This window comes from Hylobates moloch, unplaced genomic scaffold (assembly GCF_009828535.3).
Source record: "Hylobates moloch isolate HMO894 unplaced genomic scaffold, HMol_V3 SCAFFOLD_1, whole genome shotgun sequence".
NCBI classification, from domain to species: Eukaryota; Metazoa; Chordata; class Mammalia; order Primates; family Hylobatidae; genus Hylobates; species Hylobates moloch.
Genome location: NW_026652276.1, coordinates 154,260,095 through 154,283,940, shown reverse-complemented (window position 1 = coordinate 154,283,940; position 23,846 = coordinate 154,260,095). Strand labels below are relative to the sequence as shown.

The following is a 23,846-nucleotide window of genomic DNA, read 5'->3' as shown; positions in this document are numbered from 1 at the left end:
CAACTGGTTATGGAGAATCACAGGCTCAAGGTCTGCAAGGGCCTCTATTTCCAGGAAGTCCCACTATGTGGCCAACATTTTTTGCTCTAATGCTGTATATAGCACAGGGTCAGGAAGGTCAGTTTCTTGTTTCAAAAGTCCATGGGCTACCTATGGCCATCATAGGTTGTCCAGAGACTTCAGGAGGCATGAAAGAAGGTTGCTAAATCTTCTATAGTGAATCTATCAAGTGTCTGTCATTCTTTTTTTCCTAAATAAATGATTTTAATAACAAAAAATATACTTCTGAGGGAAAATAACTGAGCTCATTGGTCTGTAGTCCTTCAAACAAAGAAATCTGATTTTTAGCTGAGAGTCAGTATTGAAGCTGTCGAGATCAATACAATTCAATGACTCTCCATTTTTATGCAAAGATAAACCTTGTTCTTGTTTCCTCTTACAAGCGATATTTTACTGAGATGAAAGGCCAAATTTCATTTTTCAGAAGATAGCTTTACTTTGATCTTCATTTTCTTCCTGTCAAGCTCATACACAATAGCATGTCTTGTGAGAGTTTGTTTCATAGCCAACCTTTTGCCACAGCCAGCATGTTCACACATAAATGGGTGCTTCTCCTTAGGAAAAGAAAGAAGACAGCTCTGGAGATTAAATACAGTTTTTCTGCAGTCCTCTCTTGGATGTTGACATACATCTCTTTCTGAGGCATGAGTTATCTGAGATAATCTTCACATTTGAATGTTTTCTGGCATACATCATATGTTATTTCCTTTCTATGGATTTCTCTCATGTGCTTTGGAAGCTCTGTCCATGTTTCTGCCACAAAAGAACATCCCTATTGACATATAATTTTCTGACGAGCCTGCCTCTGTCCTCCCAGCCTGCAGGGTGAAACAAAGTGTTTTCCACATCCTTCAAGGTTAAACTTGAATAGGGGTTTATTTTCATGCTGGCACTGATGGATTTTCAGCTGCTGATGCTTCTTAAAGGTCTTCTTACATCCTTTAAAATTGCATACATATTGCTTTTGCAGATTTTCATATTTGCATGCAAAATGTTTCTTCCAGTTGGATTTTGTGTGGGATTTTTTTTTTTTTATCACAGCCACTAGCTGCACAAATAAAAGGCTTTTCTCCAATGTGAATCAGAAGGTAGCTCCTGATGAAGGCTTTGCCACACCCTTTGTAGTCACAGGCCTCTGCAAGATCAGCTAAATTTAAGATGGAAAGAATTTACAGCCTTTTATTTGAGTGATCCCCAATTAAGGTGAGCTTATTTGGAAACAACAGCACCAGAGACATTAAGTAGAATTTGTAGATAGGAATATATTGCCTCCAGAATGAAAAAAAGAACTAAAAGATGTTGAAAGTTTGTTTATAATGAGCATGTCAAATAAAACTCCTTAGGGGACGATGTTACCAACTTAATATCAAACCTGTGCTGCTGGAGAAAGGTGGGTGCAGTTAAGCTCTTGTCTGCAAAGATTGCATGCAATGGCAACACTGTCGAGGTGCCCTGTAAGGTGACCTAGGAAAAGCATACATTTTTCCTTGGAGATAAAGGCAAAATACAGTTAAGAGGCCATTGAAATAGCCACCAAAGATAAATATTAGCAAAATCTATAATAGCAAAGTATTTACTGGTTATTAGTTAAATGATGTGAGTAATTTTAATAATATTAGGTATTACACATGAGGATTACGATAGATGAAACCACAGCATTGTAATAAACCACCCTGAGGCGTCTGTCTTTATTTATTTTTTTGAGGTTTGCAAATATTAGTTAAGTTTTATATAAATAAGTATGAATTCTTGAAGGTCCTTTTAAAATTTACATGGGAACATCTTAACTGTTTTAATAAGGGGGCCCACAGGGTCTTGTTTCTCAGGCTAATTTTTCAGTGCCAGAAACTTTATTTAATTTTAATGCATTGCTCATTGTATCAGAACACACATGCTCAAAATGGAATTTAGAAAACACTATAATTAAAGAATACCTATTTTTTCTCTATTTAAAAAAATTTTTAAACTTTCTGTTTGTTTGTTTGTTTGTTTAAGAGATGGGGGTCTCATTATGTTGCCAAGGCCTGTGTGCAGTGGCTATTCACAGGTGCAATCATAGCTCACTACAACCGTGAACTCCTAGCCTCAAGTGATCCTCAGTCTCCCGAGTATTTGGGACTACAGGCATGTACTACTGGACCAGGCTCTATTTTATATTTAGTTACTCTCCCAAGAATATCGAAAGTATTATGTTTAAATTTAGCAAGATCCCTGAGTAAAACTCTAAGTTGAGACCCAGTATGATTAAGTCTGTAAAGCTTTGTCAATTGGTGTATTTTAGCAGATCTTAAATTTAAGTTAGAACCTATCATTTACAGACACAAAAGCCCAATCAGTACACATTTCGTATTAGTGTTATAAAAAATATTTTAGCAGATTTTTAGATTTCTAATTGGGTTAATTTATGTACAAATTTTTTGTGTATATGTATATATACAGAGTTATATAAGTAAATAAATAAATATGTATATATATATATCTACACACACTATTTATTTTAAAATTTCTTCTCCTATATCAAGGTTTTCTCTTTATTCCATTATTTTTCCTCTGTTTTGGGCTTCTAGCCTCCTGAAGTCATGGTTTTTAGTTTCCATCTGTATCTAATAGTTCATATTTCAAACCTGGGTGGTTACAGGAAAGGAGTTGGGGAAGGAGCCCAGTGGTCTGCCTCATAGGCAGCCATTCTTCATCCTAAGGCTTCTCAGTCTACCTGTGAAAGAATGAGATTTCACTTGAGAGCTGCAGTCACCTCTCCTCGGGACAGGCAATAAGTTCCTTTAAGTTTTTGTTCCTTTGCATGTTGACCTGCAGGGGCACTTACTAAAGCCCAGTCACACTGGCTAGGGGCCTTGCATCATTTAAGCAACTGGGTAACTTTTGCAGGTGTTCAGTAGGGGGTTGCTGAGGTGAGATATTTGCTTCCTTGCCACAGACAGTCTCTCTGGGTTAAACATTGAATGGCTGGTATCCAACGGGGCAGCCCATGATATTCCTGAGGACCTGGGGAACTTGAAGTTCCCTAAAAACAGCAACAAAATATGCAGCAAAGAAGGCAGGTCGATGGCTACCCGACCAGAGCAACACTGACTATGAGACAGGGGTGCCATTTCTTTACCATGGGGGAACCCAGCCAACATCTTTATTCACAAAGGTTGCCTGAAATACATGGACAAATCATCATTCTGCCCTAATTAATGATTATAAAGCAAAAAGTATCTGAAACAAGTCTCAATCAATTTAGAAGTTTATTTTGCCAAGGTTAAGGGCATGACTGTGACACAGCCTCAGGAAGTCCTGACAACATATGCAGGGCAGTTGTGCTACAGCTTCGTTTTAAACATTTTAGGGAGACAGAAGACATCAATCAATATATGTAAGATGTACATTAGTTTGATCTGGAAAGGTGGGACAACTTGAAGTGGTGGGGGCTTCCAGGTCATAGGTAGATTAAAAGATTTTCTGATTGACAATTGGTTGAAAGAGTTTATCTAAAGATCTGGAATAGAAGAAAGTGACTGCATTAAGATAAGGGTTTATTGAGATCAAGGTTCTTATTGTGCAGGTAAAGTCATCAGGTAGCAGGCTTCAGAGAGAATAGATTGTAAATGTTTCTGATCAGACTGAAAGAGTCTGTTCTATCAGTCATAGGGTCTCTGTTTTATCGTTAATGCTGGTCAGTTGTGCCTGAATTTCAAAGAGAGGCATGTCCAGCCCTTACTTCCCATCATGGCCCTGAACTAGTGTTTCAGGTTAACTTTGGAATGCCGTTGGCTGTGGAGAGGGTCTATCAGTCAGTTAGTGGGCTTAGAATTTTATTTCTGGTATACATAATAAAAAAGGAAACAAAGAGGTAAGGGCATCTGGGGTCAGCCTCTGTTGAACACAGTGACTAGAAAGAGGATAGAATGCCCAATGCCAGAAAGTGCAGTTTTAGCAGCACATCACTCCCATATCCATGGGGTGGGCCTCCACCAAGGTTTTTATTGAGCCTCCAGAGTTTAATCTGTTAGCACTGTTCATTAGAATATTCTGAGACACGTGGGGATACATGGCAAGCACAGACAGACACAGCAGCAGGCAACAAGGCTAAAGCACAAGCTCAAGTTCTGTCCAAGCCACTCTCATAGAGGTCTGGAACTAATTAGTAAGCCAAGAGCAGCCTCTTGAAAAGCTATCTGAGTCAACAGTCACGGCCATGCTATCTGCTCACAGTGCAAATTGTTTTATAAGATTTAAGGATTATTTTGATGGAAGGATACAACACACTGTCACTCAAATACATGAAAGGCAGAATTTCTTATTACTTTCAGCTATTAATAAGAGAAGGCTGCCAGGCAGGGCCATATAGGGAATTGCACTCAGGGACAGGGTAGCAGCAAAAGAGAGCTGTAGGAGGCAACTATTTAGGGTATCCATGGCAAACAAAGTGGGGTTAGCTAGGTTTCTCAGACTGCCTTCTTGTTGGTTATAATGCTGTGCCTAATTGTCTGATATTTGGCCTGGGGCAATTAGGGCTTGTGCATAAGGACCCACAGTGTAAGAACCTGATTAAGGAAGTGGTTGGAGTGTGGAAGAAATCAGGATCTGAGAAAGGGCAATTGACAAGTCTCTAACCAGAGCCTCAAAACTGACTAAAGATATTAAAAAATTAAAAATCCCAAATCAAAAACTATATGTCTACATTATACCACAGGTAAAACAGGATTATGAATTAATAGTGGTAATAATTTTTAATTTTTTAAATTCATTTTGAAAAGTCTTATTCTAAAATGACTGAATTAGGAAAGTTACCTACATATTTTAAATTTCCATTCCAGAGACAGGAAGAAAAAAAGTGTTTGTCTTTTCCATTTCTAAATTCCCAAGAAACTACAGACATAAATTACTAGCTAAAACAACAGCATAAGCCCAAACAAAAAGCATCTCAGAAAAAAGAACAGGTATTTATGCTTTCTTTGTTCTGTTGATGACTTTCAAAAATTGCATATATATAGCAAATATGACAAATTAATATACTTATCTATAATTTCTATCTCATATTGAATAAATGATAGTGACAGTTACAATAAATTCTATACCTTTTCACAGGTATATTGCACAAATTTAAGGAAAATAAGTGGCTTTACTGAAGTACAATTGATATAAAATAAGCTGTCTATATTTAAAGTAACAAATTTTATACTTTTTAATCAAATATATCAGTATACATCTCTACATATTTACATATAAAAAATAGACAGATTAGGTAAATAGATGATAGATAGATAGATAGATAGATAGATAGATAGATAGATAGATAATAGATAGATAGATTGCTAGGGTTGCCATAACAAAGTTCCACAATCTGAGTTAAACAACAGAAATTTATTTTCTCATCATTCTAGAGGCTAAAAGTTTAAGGCATTAGCAGGGTTGGTTTCTCCTGAGACATTCTCTTTAGGTTGTAAATAGCCATCTTCCTCTCCCCGTGGTCTTCCCTCTGTATTTACTGAGTCATAATCTCTTCTTCTTATAAGGACACCAGTTATATGGGATGGATTAGGGCCTACCTGAATGACCTCATTTTCGTTTAATCACATTTCTAATGACCGCATCTCCAATTACCATCCCATTCTGAGGTGGTGCTAGGGGTTAAGACTTCAACATATGAATTTTGGAGGGATGTAATTCAGCACACACACACACACACACACACACACACACACGATTGACCCTGTTTGCAGATGACATGATCTTTCATCCAGGAAACCCTATCATCTTAGCCCAAATCTTCTTAAGCTGATAAGCAACTTCAGCAAAGTCTCAGGATACAAAATCAATGTGTAAAAAAATTGCTAACATTCCTATACACCAACAGTCAAGCTGAGGGCCAAATCACCAACAAACTCACATTCACAATTACACATAAAGATAAAATACCTAGGAATACAGCTAACTAGAGAGGTGAAAGATCTCTACAAGGAGAACTACAAACCACTGCTCAAATAAATGAGAGAGGACACAAACAAATGAAAACATTTTACATGCTCAAGGATAAAAAGAATCAATATTGTTAAAATGACCATACTGCCCAAAGTAACTTATAGATTCAATGTTATTTCCATTATATTGACATTTTTCACAGAACTAGAGAAAACTATTTTAAAATTCATATGGAACAAAAAAGAGCCCAAATAGCCAAGGCAATCCTAAGCAAAAAGAGCAAAGCTGGAGGCATCACGTTACCTGACTTCAAACTATACTACAGGTCTCCAGTAACCAAAACAGCATGGTACTCGTACAAGAACAGACACATAGACCAATGGAACAGAATAGAGAACTCAGAAATATGACCATACACCTATCTGATGTTCAACAAACCTAATGAAAACAAACAACAGGGAAAGGATTCCCTATTCAATAAATGGTGCTGGGACAATTGGCTAGCCATATGCAGAAGATTGAAACTGGACCCCTTCCTTACTCCATATACAAAAATTAACTCAAGATGGATTAAATACTTAAATGTAACCCATAACTATAAAAACCCTGGAAGAAGACAACACAGGCAATACCATTCAGGACATAGGCTTGGGCAAAGATTTCATGACAAAGAAGCCAAAAGCAATTGCAACAAAAGCAAACATTGACAAATGGGTTCTAATTAAACTAAAGAGCTTCTAATTAAACTAAAGAGTTTATAGTGAAACTATAAATGGAGTAAATAGATGACCTACAGAATGGAGGAACATTTTTTGCAAACTGTACATCTGACAAAGGTCTAATATACAGGATTTATAAGGAACTTAAACAAATTTATAAGGAAAAATCCCAACCCCATAAAAATGTGGGCAAATGACATGAACAGACGCTTTCCAAAAGAAGACATACATGCGGCCAACAATCATACAAAAAAAGCTCAACATCACCGATTATTAGAGAAATGCAAATCAAAACCACAATGAAATACCATCTAACACCAGCCAGAATGGCAACTACTGAAAAGTCAAAAAATAAAAGATGTTGGCAAGGTTGTGGAGAAAAAGGAACACTTACATCCTGTTGGTGGAAGTATGAATTAGTCCAGCCATGTGGAAGACAGTATGGTGATTCCTAAGACAGAAATACCATTCAACCCAGCAATCCCATTACTAGATATATACCCAAAGGAATATAAATCATTATATTATAAAGACACAGGCATTCATATGTTCATTGAAGCACTATTTACAATAGCAAAGACATGAACTTAACCTAAATGTCCATCAGTGGTAGACTGGACAAATAAAATGTGGTACATATACTCCATGGAATACTCTGCGCCATAAGAAAGAACAAGATCATGTCCTTTGCAGGGGCATGGATGGAGTTGGAGGTCATATCCCTAGCAAACTAATACAAGAACAGAAAACTAAATACTATATGCTCACTTATAAGTGGGAGCTAAATAATGAGAACAAATAGACACATAGAGGGGAACAACACACACTGTGGGCTAGGAGGAGGGAGACGATCAAGAAAAACAACTAATGGGTACTAGGCTTAAAACCTGGGTGATGAAACAAACCCCTATGACAAAGTTAACCTATGCAACAAACCTGCACATGTACCTCTGAACTTAAAATTTTTAAAAAAAGTTTTTAATAAATGACTTCAAATTCCACTTTTTAAAACTAGAAAAATAAAAGATGCAAAGTCGAAACAAATGAAAAAAAAAAAAGATCAGAGCACAAATTGATGAAGTACAAAGCAGAAAGGAATACACAGAAATTAATAAACCTAAAATCATCTTCTGTGAGATTGTCAGTATCACTGGTAAATCTCTAGCAAGACTGAAAAGAAAAAAATATACAGAAGACACAAATTCCCAATATCAAGAATGAGAAATGCTGTATCTGTAAAATTCTTGAAAAATTAAAAATAATAAGAATATTATGAACATCTATATGCCCATATATTCAATAAGTTAGGTTGCAGGATACATTAGCATACAAATATTTTATTTCATTTCTATTTACTAACAATAAACAATTAGAAATTAAAATTTTCAGTAGCATCAAAAATATGAAATTCTAGACACAATGAAGATGAGAAATTTTGGGAAGTGGAAACAAACAAAAAAAATTATTTTGAAGTTCTTTCCAAGTCTTTCATGTCTCAATCAGCATTGCCTTTTTCCTATACTTAAAGGAAAGGCATTTAGTCTTTTGCTATTAAGCATAATGTTAGCTTTAGGTTTTTCAATGATGCTGTTAATCAGGTTTAGGAACTTCCCTTATACAGGTATCCCTAGTTTGAAGAAGATTTTTATTAGTAATGGAATTTAAATTTTTTTCAAAAAAATTTTTTGTTCCCATAGGAGTTTCTGTTTAGTTAATATTGGTGTATTACATTAATTGGTTTGAAATACCAACCTTGCATTCCTGGGATAAACCTATTTGATCATGATGTATGATCTTCTTTATATTGTAAGATTTGATTTGTTTATAATATGTATATCTATATTCATGAAGTGATATTGTTAGATTGTTTTCTTGTGATGATTTTGTCTGGGTTTGGTTTGTATCAAAATTGTACTGCAGGTTCTTCCCAGTGCTATAAGGCAATCAATACATAATAGGCATCCAGAAGGATAAAGAATAAATAAAACTGTCTTTATCCACAGACAATATGATCCTGAAAACTTACTAACCTCACTTATTTGTCTAATAGCTTTTTTGTGGATTCTATAGGATTTTCTGCATAACAATGTGAGAATGAACTCCACATCAGGAAATTTATGCAATCATTCTTGATAAAAATATTCCATAAGTGAAGAATAGATAGAAGCATCTTATATATCCTATGGATGACAATTTGATAAACTGTACAAAATTTATAATTCAAATACCTCTAATCTAGGCATCCCACTGTGGAACATTTATTCTACAGCTATCTCTAAAGCCATGCTAAAACTATAAATGTGAAAGTTTAATTATTGGTAATAGCAGTAAGTGTTACTTAAATTATGAACCATCTTTTCAACGAAATGGTAAGTACAGAAAAAACAAACTGCAAACAAAAACCCTAACAACAACAACAACATCTTCAAGCTATCTCATGTTAGAAGGTAAATGCCACAAAGTCAGGAGTTTTTAAACTACAGTGTTCTGTTGTATATCCGATTATTAGAACAGCACCCAAAACACAGTAGGTACTCAATAATAGTTAATACACCTGAAATGCCATGGGTGTATCAATATACCATATACAGTACATGGCATAGCTATAAAAGCACATTGTGCTCTAGTAAAAACTCAACAAATATGTAGTATTATTATTTTATGAAGTAATAAAAAACTTTATATTATTTTATGAGTACACTGTTAAGTAAAAAAGTATAGGACAATGCACCTAAAAACAACCTTTATGTAAAAAAAAGGTAGAAAATAAGAATCCTATTTGTATTTGCTTGATAAGCAAAGTACGTTTTTGTGTGTGTGTGCGTGTATGTGTGTATATATGCTAAAAATTTGACATTAATAATTAATTATGATGGTAAATGAAAGTCACGGATAGAGATGGGTGAATTTTATTGGAAGGCACCCAGGGTAGGTTGGAAACTTTAAACTGCATGAATATGTTTTGAATTGTGTGAGTATATGATCCATGAAGAATTTGCATAATTACACAAAACTTTATGTAGTCATAATTTTGATAAGTGCTGCAAATAAAAATACAGTATCATGATATATACATAATACAGTGTGGGTATACTATATATAGTATAGCTGTAAAAGCACATTGTACTCTAGTAAAAATTCAACAAGTATATGGCATTTTTATGAAGGAATAAAAAACTTGATATTAATTATTTTATGAATTCATGTGACAATATTGGGTAAAGTGTTTTGTATTATGTAATGAGATGTATGGTTTAGGTGTTTTTACCTCAAAGATATCTTGCTAATACTGTAAATGTTATTATGTTGTGTTTTAGTGTATAATTTATCATACACTTAAGGTGAGGATGGTCTAATGCAAAATTTAATTCTAAGCATTATTCAGCCATAAATTAATAAAGATAACTGACTCAATCTATCAGGGACTATGACTTCTTGACATGGAAAAGTAACTTTAGAGTAAAACTCCAATAAGTGATACTTCACTTGCTAAAAAAACTTTCTTTTCCATTGAATACAGACCACAAGTATGAAATGTTTAAAATGTTGCTGCCGATTTCATATTCCAAAGCAAAATGCAATACCAAATAATAGATCTGGGAATAAGAAAAGAGATATTAAATATTTTGTTTGCATTTTTATTAGAAAATAATTCAGCATCAAAATATAAGATATTAAATATTTTCTTTGCATTTTTATTAGAAAATAATTTAGCATCAAAATATACGGAATGTTAAATTAGAGGGAAAACTAAGGTGAAATATATCAAGACTGCAAGTACACTAACAACAAAAATAATGTGGATTTATTTGTTATTTTTTTTTTAAAGGAAGCAGTGACTTACCAGTCCCACTTTTGATGACCCATTCTTAGTCCCTCTCCTTCTTAACATATCAATATCAGACCTGGTTGATAATGCCCCCCTTTTTCTTTAAGGTTATCACTCTCTCTTCTGGGTACTTTATCAACTTACTGGTTTCCTTTTAGTCTCTGTAAGTGGCTTTCCCTCATTTCTCCAACTTTAATCCTTAAATGTCTAAGGGCTCAGTCCGTGGCCCTAACATCTTTTTTTTTTTTTTTTAATGTACACCCATTCCCTTGATGATCTCAGCTAATAAAACCTGTCTTTAAAAAGCCATCCATTCACTGATAACTGAAATTTATCTCTACTGTGGTACTCTCCAATTAAGTCCAAGTTCATATATTCAATTATCTATTTTACATTTGTAATTCTAAATAATGTCAATCTACATTAGTCATACTAACCATATCTAAAACCGAACTCCAGCCCCCACCCCCACCTCACTTTCCCATTTTGCACTCTTGCTTATACAAATAAGTTGAAATGCTATTCTTCCAATTTCCACTAGCTGGAGGATAGGGAATAGTCATCACTGACTCTTTTCTCATACATTTTTCTCATACCCACAACCACCCATCAGCAAATTCTGCCAACTCACCTTCAAAATATACCTACTATGCTTCTGAGTATCCCACCTCTTCTTTGTCCAACTCACCAATATATTTTACTTGGATTATTAAAATATCCTCCTAACTGGCTTCCCTGCTTTCACTCATCCCTCTGAAGGATATACTCCACGGATAAGCCATAATAATGATCCTTTTATAACTTAATCAGACCATGTCTTTTCCCTGCTCAACTCTTACAGTGGGCCTTCACCTTAATTAGAGTAGGAGTCAAAGTCCTTACTATGGACTATAATCCCTAATTGCCCTATCTGATGCTGCTAACCATCTGACCATACCTGTATCACCCTCTTACTTACTCTGCTTCTGTCTCATTGGCCTTTCTGAACTTCCTTGAATGCACTCCAGTGTAATTCTTTTTCCTCAAAATGTCCTCAATTAAGTCACCTGCTCAGGTCTTTGCTCGGATGTCACCATATCAGAGATCTTCCCTGAGTGTCCTGTATGAAATAAACCTAGTGTTTTCTAGCTTTCTTGTTCTGCTTTATTTTCTTTTCAAGTTTTCATCACCAAATATATATCAATTTGTTTACTTTCAGGCTTTCTCCAGAATATCAGTTTCCTGAAGGCAGAGCTCTGTCTATTTTTTTCCTCTATGTATCCACAATCCTTATAAAATGCTTCTCAAATGATAGGAAGCTTAATAACTACTTGTTGAATGAGTAAGTGATCAGAGAAGTAATAAAAATACCAATTATTCATGAACCTAGCATTGTCAAAAACAACAGTAAGGATGTGAACCTGAAAATAGACATTTTTGCTCTCTTGTTATGCAGCAACAACTAAAATTTAGTATGTAATCAATAGAGAAACCTTTGTATTAGTAAACTTTTAAATATAATTGCAAAATAATAATTGGTTACGTGGATAAATACATAATCCATTTTCACTAATGGTGAGGAATATAAAAATGAAATGAATGTGGAATGCAATTCCACAAAAATGGAATGCAATTATGCCAAATTACCATCTGCCTGTATTTGTTTCATTTTGTTTTGTTTTATGTTTTTTTGAGGGTGGGATATTTAACTTGTTGACCACAGCATTATACATGTTGAAATTATTTAAAAGAACTATTCACTTATAGAAACTAAACTATTTATCTAAATGGCTAAAGAACTGATAGTTCTTCTGATTCTATGGTCTTTCTTGGATTCCTTTATTGTAGTTGAGAGAGTACAAAACATTTTAAAAATTATACCACTTCTAGAAAGCACTGATAATTCTACAAAGTTCTTTAACATTCACAGATGAAACCAAGCTTTGCTTTGCATAAATCAAAAAAGAAATCATTCAATATAAATTTGTAAAAATTATGACAATCTAATTTGATAAAGCCCATTTGTGTTCTCACATCTGCTGAAGAGGTGGGAAAATGTTCCTACAAAGGCCAGCCATAAATATGTCCTCTCATGATACCCACCTTTAAAGGTAGAGACCAGGTAGAGAAAGAACTAGATACAAATCACAGAGATCTCAGGTAGCAAAGATAATTACATATGCCTCTAACAATAAGGACTCAAAGGAACCCCATGTTATTTGAAAACCTCATTTAACCACCAACCATGAGAAAATTATCTTCAAAAATAGGTTATATGCCTACTTAGAAAGATAAGCAACATGGTCCATGCAAATACAGTTTAATGGATCAAATTAAGTATTTCAATTCCTAATAAATGTTGGAAATTGTATGTGAATGTATTGACAATGAATTATCAAGATAATCTCTATAGGATTTTAGTGTATTGTGCTTTGAATACAATGAATTATCAAGATAATCTCTATAGGATTTTAGTGTATTGTGCTTTGAGAGGTAGGGCATCCTGGATTACTCAACCTGTAGGTAAGTGGCGAATCTTACGTCTCAAGCAGTAGTCAGAATCTCTGAATCTGCTCTCAGAGAACACCTAGGCTTGACTCAACTTTTCAGAGCAACATGGTGAGCTTTAGCAAAGTGCATGACACATTCAGAAGTCTAAAGAAGTCCCACTGCTAGGGTGAAAGCATGGCATTAGATAAGTGCCCAGCTCACAATCTGTAAGCACCTACAGACTGGATTTTTTAAATAATATGTTTAATGATTGAGAAATGCATGTTGTTTTTAATCCTGGGAAAAAAAATCCTGAATGTTAATATGTGTACTCAATTTTCTTAATTATTTTTAATAAACATGAAGCATTGGCTTATTTGATGAGTTTCTTTTTAGAATTTTTTGTAATTCCAATAAAAGAGAAATGATGTCATGTTATTAAAACCTCTTACAAGAGTGTTAATTTTGAAGACTTGGGAGAGTTACTAAATTTATAAAGTTTGGTATTTATCATAAACCTACTGACTAAAGCATTCCTAACAATGATTAATTAAGCAGGATTAGGCAGAATAAAATTATAGTTTTTCTAATCTTGGCCAGTAAAATGTTTTATAAAACAAAAAAATTAACAGAAACTATAATAGATGTAATTTTAGGGCTTTTTGACATCCAAGTTGATATAGCAATCCACTGAACTTGAATATGCAGTTCTAATGGTTTTGTGTAGATTTGTGCAAGGTAACTTCAAATAGTTCTTTACTACTGCTCAGCAATTCATCTGTGTTACTCTATAAATTTTGTCTCAATTTTCCCAATGATTACTTCAATTTTCTCCACATCTGTGAATGTCTTCTGACTTCCTGTTACATTCCATCATCCTTCCCGTTGGTATGTTTGTGCTCCATTATACTTTCTCAGGAATATTAGCCAACTTCTTTTTCCGGAGTATTCAACTACAATTTCTCAACTATATATTTTCCATCAAATATATTAATCTTCAGGCCTCTATCCCATATCTTCCTGTACTTACAGCCCTATCTGTCCTCCACTCTGTAGATAATCTTTTAAAAATTATTTATGGCTGGGCATGGTGGCTGACGCCTGTAATCCCAGGACTTTGGGAGGCCAAGGCAGGTGGATCACCTAGGTCAAGAGTTCAAGACCAGCCTAGCCAACATGGTGAAACCCTGTCTCTACCAAAAAAAAAAAAATACAAAAATTAGCTGGGTGTGGTGGTGGGTGCCTGTAATCCCAACTACTCAGGAGGTTGAGGCAGGAAGAACTGCTTGAACTGGAGAGGTGGAAGTTGCAGTGCGCCAAGATTATGCCACTGCACTCCACCCTGGGTGACACAGCAAGACTCCATCTCAAAAAAAAAAAAAAAAATTACACTTCTTTGTCTCTGTTCTCCAATTACTAAGACACTCCATGCCAACATGGCTCTGTAGCATTATTTTATGGAACATTCCTTCCTATAGTCATCAATGACCTCCATTTTGCCAAATCCAAGGCACATTTTTAGTCTCCATTTAATTGATTTCTCAGCAACATCTGACACTGTTTCCTCTTTTTTGAATTACTCTCTGCTATACTTTGGATATTTGAGTCTGTAAACCTCATGTTGAAATTTGATATCCAATGTTGGAGGTGGGGCCTAAAGGGAAGTGTTGGGTCATGGGGGCAGATCCCTCATGAATGGCTTGGTGCCTTCCTTGTGGTAATGAGTGAGTTCTCTCTTAGTCTCCCAGGCCCCACTGCCCCTGTGCTGGTTGTGAAAAAATGTCTGCAACCTCACTTCCCTCTCCCTTGCTTCCTCTCTCACCATGTGATCTCTGAACATGCTACTGGCTCCCTTTCACCTTTCACCAGGCATGGAAGAAGCCTGAAGCCCTCATGAGAAGCAGATACTGGCACAAGGCTTCTTGTACAGCCTGTAAAAACATGAGCCAAATAAACTTCTTTTAAAAAAAAGACCCAGTCTCAGGTATTCCTTTTTAGCAACACCAACAGACTAACAGATCTTGTTACCTCATCAGCTTATTCATCAGCTCTCTTTATGCAGTATACTTGACCAATGCCAGAATTAAAGCAAGTACTCAAATAAAAGCAAAAACAATGGGAATGTAAGAAAAAAAAGAAACACAACACATGACCAGCAGACTTGATCATCCACAGATAATTATGTCATCATTGCAGAGACTATCAGCTGACTACCAAAATCCTTTCTCCTTTCTTTTACAGTAGATGGGTATGTTATTTTTAAACTCTATTACATTTTTCACTCTCCCTTGCAGTGATCTGTGACCATGTGCTGAATTTCTTACAAAGAAGCACTGTAACTGTCCTAGAAAACGTCCCACATATATTTACACTTTCCTTTTTCATGTGGGCATGTTGAGGATGACAGAGATTCAGTCAGCTTGGGTCTTTGAATGACTGTATGGAGTAGAGACAATCTCCTTCTCATCCTTTGGCACACACATTTTTCTGGATTGATTGCTCTGTGAACTTCAAACTTTGATTTGCATCAGAATCACCCAGGAAGGTTTGTTTAAACACAGATTGTTGGCCTTCAGTATCAGTTTCTGACTCAACAGATAGAGGGTGGAGCTCAAGAATTTTTATTTCTAACATCTCCCAGGTTATGGCTACAGGGATCCTACTTTGAGGAGCACTGCCTTAGACTATTGCATAGAATGAAACAAATGTCTATTTTTCTGAGGCATTACATTTTGAGTCTATTGTTAAAGAGCTTTAGTCTTCCCTATCTCATTCAGAAATGATTATGGAAACTTGATGAGAATTATTTTATTTTTATGCTGTCATGCACACTTAATTTGGCATAAAATAGAGCAAACCCTTATAAGGTAACACTGAGTGACTGGAAAATGGGTCAAACTACTGCATCCAAGTTCTCCTGTTTGTCATCTTCCTACTTTTTGTGCTGTTCTCTTAAAACTGATTCCCCAGGTCCCAGGTAGCAGTTTCCACTTCAAAGTTGTTCAAATGCATGAATAATTAAAAGTATTAAGGATTAGAGCCACAGAAATGAGGAGGCAAAAAAAGAGGAGAAAAGGCATTTCACAAAACAACATGGTTTTGCATTTCGAAAATAGGAAATAGTAAATAATATTTTGTCCCACAATTTATCTTGTATTATTTGGGTGGGGATGGTAAATATATGTGCCGTTTGGAGCTTAGAACGAAAAAATGCTATTCAGAGAGGGTGGATGCACTGGATAGGAGTCAACACTCAGTGGGATTGCTCACTGATTCAAGTTCTACAAGTGATTAGGTGAGAAATCTTGGACAACCGACTTCCACCATGAGGGGAGTATAATCTAGACGAGTGCTAATATGCCAACTAGATTTGACAATTTGTAACTCTATAACTAACTGCTTGTTTTATAAGAAGGGAAAGAATATGACCATTAAATACTGTAATAACACATACATAGTAGGCTGAAACATTTTTGATAGACACATATATTTTACAATGTTTAAGTAGAATAGAAGGAGCCATCCAGGCTTATACTTAATATATGTCAGTTTAAATACCATAGCGTTAAGTTTCATAGTATGAAACAGAAAATTGAGAAACGTTGAGTCTTAGCAATTTTCAAGTAGTAGGGACAAAGAAGAGAGCATTCACTCTTCCAAAGATAATTTGTATAATTGACAGGGGTGTAAAATCTTTTGCTTCCTTGGGCCACATTGGAGGAAGAATTGTCTTGGGCCACATCTTATGAAATACACTAACACTAACAATATCTGATGAGCTTAAAAAAAAAAAAAGGTCCATGCATAAATCTTATAATGTTTTGAGAAAGTTTACAAATTAGTGCTGGGCTGCACGCAAAGCCGTCCTGGGCTGCATGTGGCCCGCGGGCCCTGGGTTGGACAAGCTTGGCAGATTTACTAATGTTTTGTGCTTTAATTTGTCTCAAGAAGTGCTCAATTAATTATCTTATAAATGTAATTAGGCTGTTTAATAACTGAACACAGATTTTTTTCTCTCTCTGTCATTATTGTTTGTTTTCTACTAGCAGAATTGAGTTATTCAAATTGACAGTCTCTTGATTGGTTGATATTCAAGACACCACTTAGACAAAATAATGTTCCCCAGTTTTTTGTTTTCTTGTTTATTTTTGTTTTATTTTCTTCATTCCTTTCATTTTAATCATAAGTCCTAAAGGTTACACTAAAATTGTCCCCAGGTTATTAAATGTAACCTAATTTTTTTTCCTGGAAACAAATCTTTTAATTCCTATAATTTTATCTCTCTCCTTCTTGGCTACTATATAAAAAATGGGCAAATTTCCAAGGAAGAACAAAGTGTGGTAAGTTAGGCAAACCTGAAAATGAAAGGATAAATTAATAAGAAAAAGAAAAACATCCTACTGAGGAAGTGTAAAGTTCATATGGTTTCTTTAAGGCAGGAAGAGAAGTGATGGGTGACTACTAAAATCAGTACATTGTACAATGTATTAGAAAGCCACATTCACTGGAAGTAAAATCCATAAGAGATTATATTTTAATATTAAGATGATTTCTAGGAGGAGTAGAAACCAATTATGGTGTAGAAAACTTGACAAAAATATTGGAGGTCTGTTCTCAAGCCCCAGCTTCTCCATTCCATACCTTACAAGGTTAACTGGTTATTGAGTGAGCTAAACTTAAAAATGTGTTCAAGAAGCCCCTTTATCTTTCATGAACTCTTCAAAATCTTTCCACCCCCTGATAGCACATTATGAACATCCCATAACTTTCAAGTCACTTCTATTTTCTTTTCAATCATTATGACTCACTCTCTGTTATTCAGATGTTCCTTCCAATCTAAATCAGAGCTCCAAACTCTAATTCCATTCAAAGTTTCTCTCTTCTGCACAACTCAAGATTGATCCGTGGCTCAAAGGCTTCCAGTGACAAAAGGCATGTTGACATTTTTTTTCACTTTCCATAATCCTTTTCTTTCTTTTTCTACCTCCTTCTAGACTGAGGTGAGAAAGGAGAGTTGGTGGAAGAGATACAAATGTCTTCCTTCTCCCTATTTTTATACTTAGGCCTTTGTTTTTGTTGCCTGGCAGCATTCATATATGATTTCTTATGTAAGAGATTCTTATGTAAGGTATATATGTGAATATTTAAAGAGTTCTTGTAGGGACCTCCACAGTGCACACTATTGTCACATGGGTGTCAGGCCCTGGAGACTCTCCTTTTGGTAGGCTTCCCTCTTTCTTAGGGTACATTCAAAAAGACTTAAGCTGGGCTATGTTATTCTGCCTCTATTGGCCCATGCACCTTTGCCAGCTCCAACGGTGAAAGTGCAAGTCCCTTTATTCTTTTCCCTACACGTTCCTGTGCAGTAGTGGGCTGCTCAAGCCACATTCTCACCCATAGAAGATTCCATGCAGTAAAGAGGCCTAAGCTTTCATATGCATAAATGCATCCACCCTTCAGAGGACTCAGTTAAGCACTGTCTAGTGTTCTCCTCCAAGAAATGCCCCAAGATGAGACTGAGAATCTGTGGCTCATAAACATTCAACCATGGTGTGAGAAACAGTCTACATCTTTTAAAACCACTGCCAGTCTCTCTGCATGCTTTTCTAAGGTTACATTACCTTGGGAGAGAAAAAGCTTCCATTCCGCATTACTCTCCTCTGGTCTGACAAGCCAACAATCCAAAAGAATTCCCTCTCTACGTAAACTCCTCTAGACCTAGCCTTATTTAGTCTGGATGGGTTGTGGGTATGAGGGTCAAAAGACTTACCCTGCCATCTTTGATTAAATACTATAAGGGTTACTTGTAACTACTTGACACTCTAAAATATGGGGGCAATTTCTGCCTAGTATTATCAGCCTTGGGTCTTTGGCTGAGAATATAGGAAAATAACATTAACTTTCTGCTGCAGAGGTATTGTAATGTTGGACAAATTATTTAACCTTTACCCGAGTTCCCCATCTGGGCTGCTGTATTAATTTCTTTTGGCTGCTATAACAAATTACCACAAACTTGGTGGCTTATGACAACACAAAATTAAAATGAATCATCTTATATTTCTACAGGCCAGAAGTCAAAAATCATTTCCACTGGGCTACAGTCAAGGTGTTGACAGGGCTTGTTCCTTCTAGAGACTCTGGTCGGTTATCCATCTCCTTGCCTTTTCTAGCTTCTAGAGGCCACCTGCCTTCATTGGCTCATGCTTCTTCCTCCCATCATGCCCATTTCTTGCTTCCAAAGTCACTTCCTTTCTGCTCTCCTGCCTCCCTCTTATAAAATTGCTGTGACTGCACCAGGCCTATGTGGGCAATCCAGAACAGTTTCCTTCTCTCCAGATGCTTAGCGAAATCACATCTGCACATTTTACCTATATGGTACACATTTTACTTATATGGCGGCAGTCACAGTTTCTAAGGATTGAGATGTTGATATTTAGGGGGTCATTACTCAGCTTGCTACACTTGCTTTGAGGATTAATAATATTAAGCACTTGCCATGATATCTGGCACATATGAGCACTTAACATAATTTCTGTTCTTCTTCCTAACTTCTCATCTTATTTATTAGGTTGTGTGATATTTTGGTTAAGGCACTTGATTGCCAAAGGGTCTTTGCTGCCTCATCTGTAAAACTAGATCTATTTATAGTACTCTCTTTGAAGACATAATGATGAATAAGACTGATTTAACTTCTGTCATCCTTAAGCTCACATTCCAAGGGAGCAGATAATAAAATAGCTACATATATAATGAGATATTAATTAGTACCATAAAACAGTTCAGCAATCTAGTCAGGGAAGGAGAGATCGTTTGATGCAGAGTCATGCATGCCTCACTCTCAGTTTATTAGCATCTGCAAATGGCACCTACATAGAAAAGACTTGGGTGACCACATGACCTGAAAGAGTATCCCTGCCCGCTCTATCCTTTATTCTGTGTCTTTTTCTCTGACTTAACTTCTTATGACACTAATTCCTATGTTATATTATATTTAGCTATTTTGCTTTTTTTTTGTTCACATCATTCAGAAAAAATGTAAGTTTCAGAACAATGGTGATGGAGTTGGTCTCTTTCATTATTATATCCCTATAACAGTCTGACAAGAGTCGAAGTGCAATTAATGCTTATCAAGTGAATAAAGTTATAAATCTCATAAAATGATAGTTATGAAAATAGGAAATAATGTCAAGTATAGTTAGATTAAATATTTTAATCTGTCCAAATAATAAAGATAATTTATAAAACAGTTTTATTAAAAGTAAAGCCGGTGGGGATATTTAAACTTTACAAAAATTATTCTAGTTGTAATTCACTGCCAATTATATAGTTTACAATGATGATTTTACTTGGTGATACGTTTACAAACCAGCAACTCTTAATTTATGATTTTCAGGATGTCAGACATTGAAATTTATGCCCTTGTTAATGAATTGTTGATTGAAAAAAGAACACATGTATTTCACTATTAGTTTAATTAGTAACCTTAGATATATATTATTTTGTTTAAATGTGCAAATTGATAATAATGAAATTCTTGCTTTGGAAATCTATTTAAGTAAATAATATTCTAAGGAAAAAAACTTCTTTAAAAACAAAGTCCCATTTAAGAATCCAACTTATTTTCAAACTCGAGTTTGGTGTAAGTTATGTATATAAAATTCAAATAGTTTTTCTTAAATTAAAAAAGGTGTATATATGCTGATTATATGACCTAGAAAAAATAAATGCAGAGCTCATGTCTTGTCTAAACATATATCTTAGCCAGAAGTTTCTGCTAGTTCCAGCTATCTACATCATAACTGAAGTCCATTATTTTGAGAACTGGTGAACGTGAGCACTCTAAATTGTTTCCAAGCTACATTTTTCTATGATGAGGTCAAATAATATATTTTCAGCAAAAGGTACCAGAAGGGTTCAGGATGGGCGATGCTTAGTGAGTACAGCCTTTCAAACTTCCTCAGTTCCCTTACAGGTAAAGTGTGCAGAAGGCGGTGAACAGATTCTGCTTATAAGCTGAGATCAGCAAATATCCCTCGCTTATCTCAGTTTATCATTTTCAATCTACTCTGTTTTGCACAACCCTTCTTAAAGCCACTTAAGCCAAGCCCGAAGACCCTATTTAAAAAGCCTGTCCTGACTTCCTCAGATTCAGAAGCTCCTAAAACTTGCCTGTGGAGTGTTCTTCCTTGCTGCAGCAAGCTCAGTAAATTTGACATTGTATACTACAGACGTATCCCTGGCAGCCTTTGGCCAATGAGCTTCAAAACTACCACTAATTAAACATGTAGTCTTGCCTTGTTACTTAATAGTCATGAACCTCATTTATTTTTCCTTGTATAATATTGATAAATACATATCATATAAATACATATCATATACATATATATCAGTTTGTTGAGAGGTCTTGCAAAGGTATACAAAAAGTACCCAGTATGATATATAGTAGATATAAAGTGTCAGTAAATAATAAATTATTTTAAAATTAATAGATTTATAGGTTTTGGGGGGATTTTCTAGACCTTTATTTACTCTGCTTTTAAGTATTATATATATTTAGCCATTAACGTTTTTATTTTTTCCTGTCAAACTTTTTTTTTTAACTTTTAAGTTCGGGGATACATGTACAGCGTTGTTACACAGGTAAACTTGTGTCACAGGGGTGTTGTACAGATTATTTCGTCACCCATATATTAAGCCTAGTCCCCATTAGCTATTTTTCCTGATCCTCTCCCCTGTCCCAGCTTCTACCCTCCCAAAGTCCCCAGTGTGTGTTGTTCCCCTCCATGCGTCCATGTGTTATCATTTAGCTCCCACTTGTAAGTGAGAACATGTGGTATTTGGTTTTCTGTTCCTGTGATCGTTTGCTAAGGTTAATGGCCTCCAGCTCCAACCATGTCTTCGCAAAAGACATTATCTTGTACTTTTTAATGGCTGCCTAGTATTTCATGATGTATATGTACCACATTTTCTTTATCCGGTCTATCACTCATGGTCACTTAGGTCGATTCCATGCCTTTGCTATTGTAAATAGTGTTGCAGTGAACATATTCATGCCTATGTCTTTATAATAGAATGACTTCTATTCTTTTGGGTGTATACCCAGTAATGAGATTGCTGGGTCAGATGGTAGCTCTGTGTTTAGGTCTTTCAGGAATCACTACGTTGGGTTTATTTATGTTTTTTAAAAAATATACATTGCCCCTAATAGAAATATAGCAGTGTTCTGGATATAACTTTTGGTTTATTTCTTTTAAACTTAATTTTCATAGTAGCCCAATGTCTGCAAATATAAATCTGAACTATCAGACAAGGGCGTTTTTGAATAGAGATGACTAATGCTAATTTGAAGGACTAAATAAAATGTTCATAGTCTATTGGTTTTTAGAAACTATAACTAAAACTGAATTCAATGACCTTTCAAATTTCTTTGTCCTTATTAAATTATGATTTTTATCATCTAGAAAAGAAAAAGTCAGTGTCCTGTATTCTTGATATGATCAGAATTTGATCAAGGATGTAATAGAGGAAAAAGAGGAAAGCATTATAAGGATTTTTGAGACAAATAGGAAAAATATTTTAATAAAATGACGGCAAAATAATGAGAACATGCATAGATTTTTCAATTTCCTGTTACAGTGTGTGCAGTTTCAAAATATTATTAATTAGAAAGGAGGCCAACTCTGAGATTTTATATTTGCATGCATCTGTTTTATCAGGTGGAGCTCTTCAGAGCAACACCAGGAAGAGGGTGAAGAATACAGAATTGGGCAGAGAGAGAAGGTGAAGAGCGATAGAGTGGAAACAGGACTTAGCTGATCCGCAGGGGGAGCTCTGGAGTTGGTATGGTCCTTCGGAATTTTCCTAGATTGAGTCAAGAGGGCTTAGCCTTTATACTCTTCCACTCCTGGACCAGTGGAGAGAGATCGCTCCTTTCTGCGGAAAGCAGTTATTGGGGAAGGATGCTGCTGTGAGCCAGGCATCACTCCCAGCACCTGGGGAAACTAGGGCTTTTGTCCTAAAGGAGCGAATTCACTACAGCGAATTGACACATTTATTTACCGTTGTGTTTTAGGACATGATATCTGTTGAGCTTCTATTTGACCTTTGAAAATGTAAGCAAAGTTAAATATCAATTTAAGATTTATTTAGAAAAGGAGTTTGAATGAGTCTGTATTATTAAACTTAATATTAAGACTTTCTTTAATTAATTACTCATCCCTTTTGTGCATGTAGTTTTTACCTCACTCTTCTGATCTGTATTTACTCTTTGGAATATTAAACTAGGTTTATGTGGGGGTGAAATAAATGTCTTCAGTAATGGGTTCCTCATGCCTTTATTCTTTCACTATATTTTATTGGGTTCCTACTTATTATTTTGTCAATGGCATAACAGTTTAGTTCTAATTTTGTTCTTTTCCTTACTCAAAATTGGTGGGAAGCTGCATGAGACAAGTGGTGTACCAAGTGCAGCACAGCTATTAAATTTTCTCCATAGACCATTCAATTGCTATTGCATAGAAGAAGGGAACAGCTTTAGGGGAATTTATGTGGGACACAAATCACATGCTAATATATGATTGCAAGTGCATTTGGTTTACAAAAGAAACTGTTACCACTTGAATCATTTATTTAAATGGTGATATAATATAAAACAATCATTTATGTTTATATGATGTAAAATAAATTTTCTTTATTCAATTTCTGAATATCACATAAATGTTGATTTTTTAAGTCTGTTTCATGCTCCAGTCCTTGGGTCCACGAAGACTATGTCTAGTACTTCATCAAGCAAACATGAAAATTAAATAAGTAATTTGTAAAATGTGGATCACAGGATTAGGCAC

At 35.3% G+C, this 23,846-nt stretch overlaps 1 pseudogene; it reads right to left on the bottom strand.

Moving 5' to 3' along the window:
• Window positions 1-264: 264 nt before the first annotated feature.
• LOC116810795 (transcription factor IIIA-like) overlaps window positions 265-23,846 on the bottom strand; it is a 191,295-nt pseudogene continuing 167,713 nt past the window's right edge.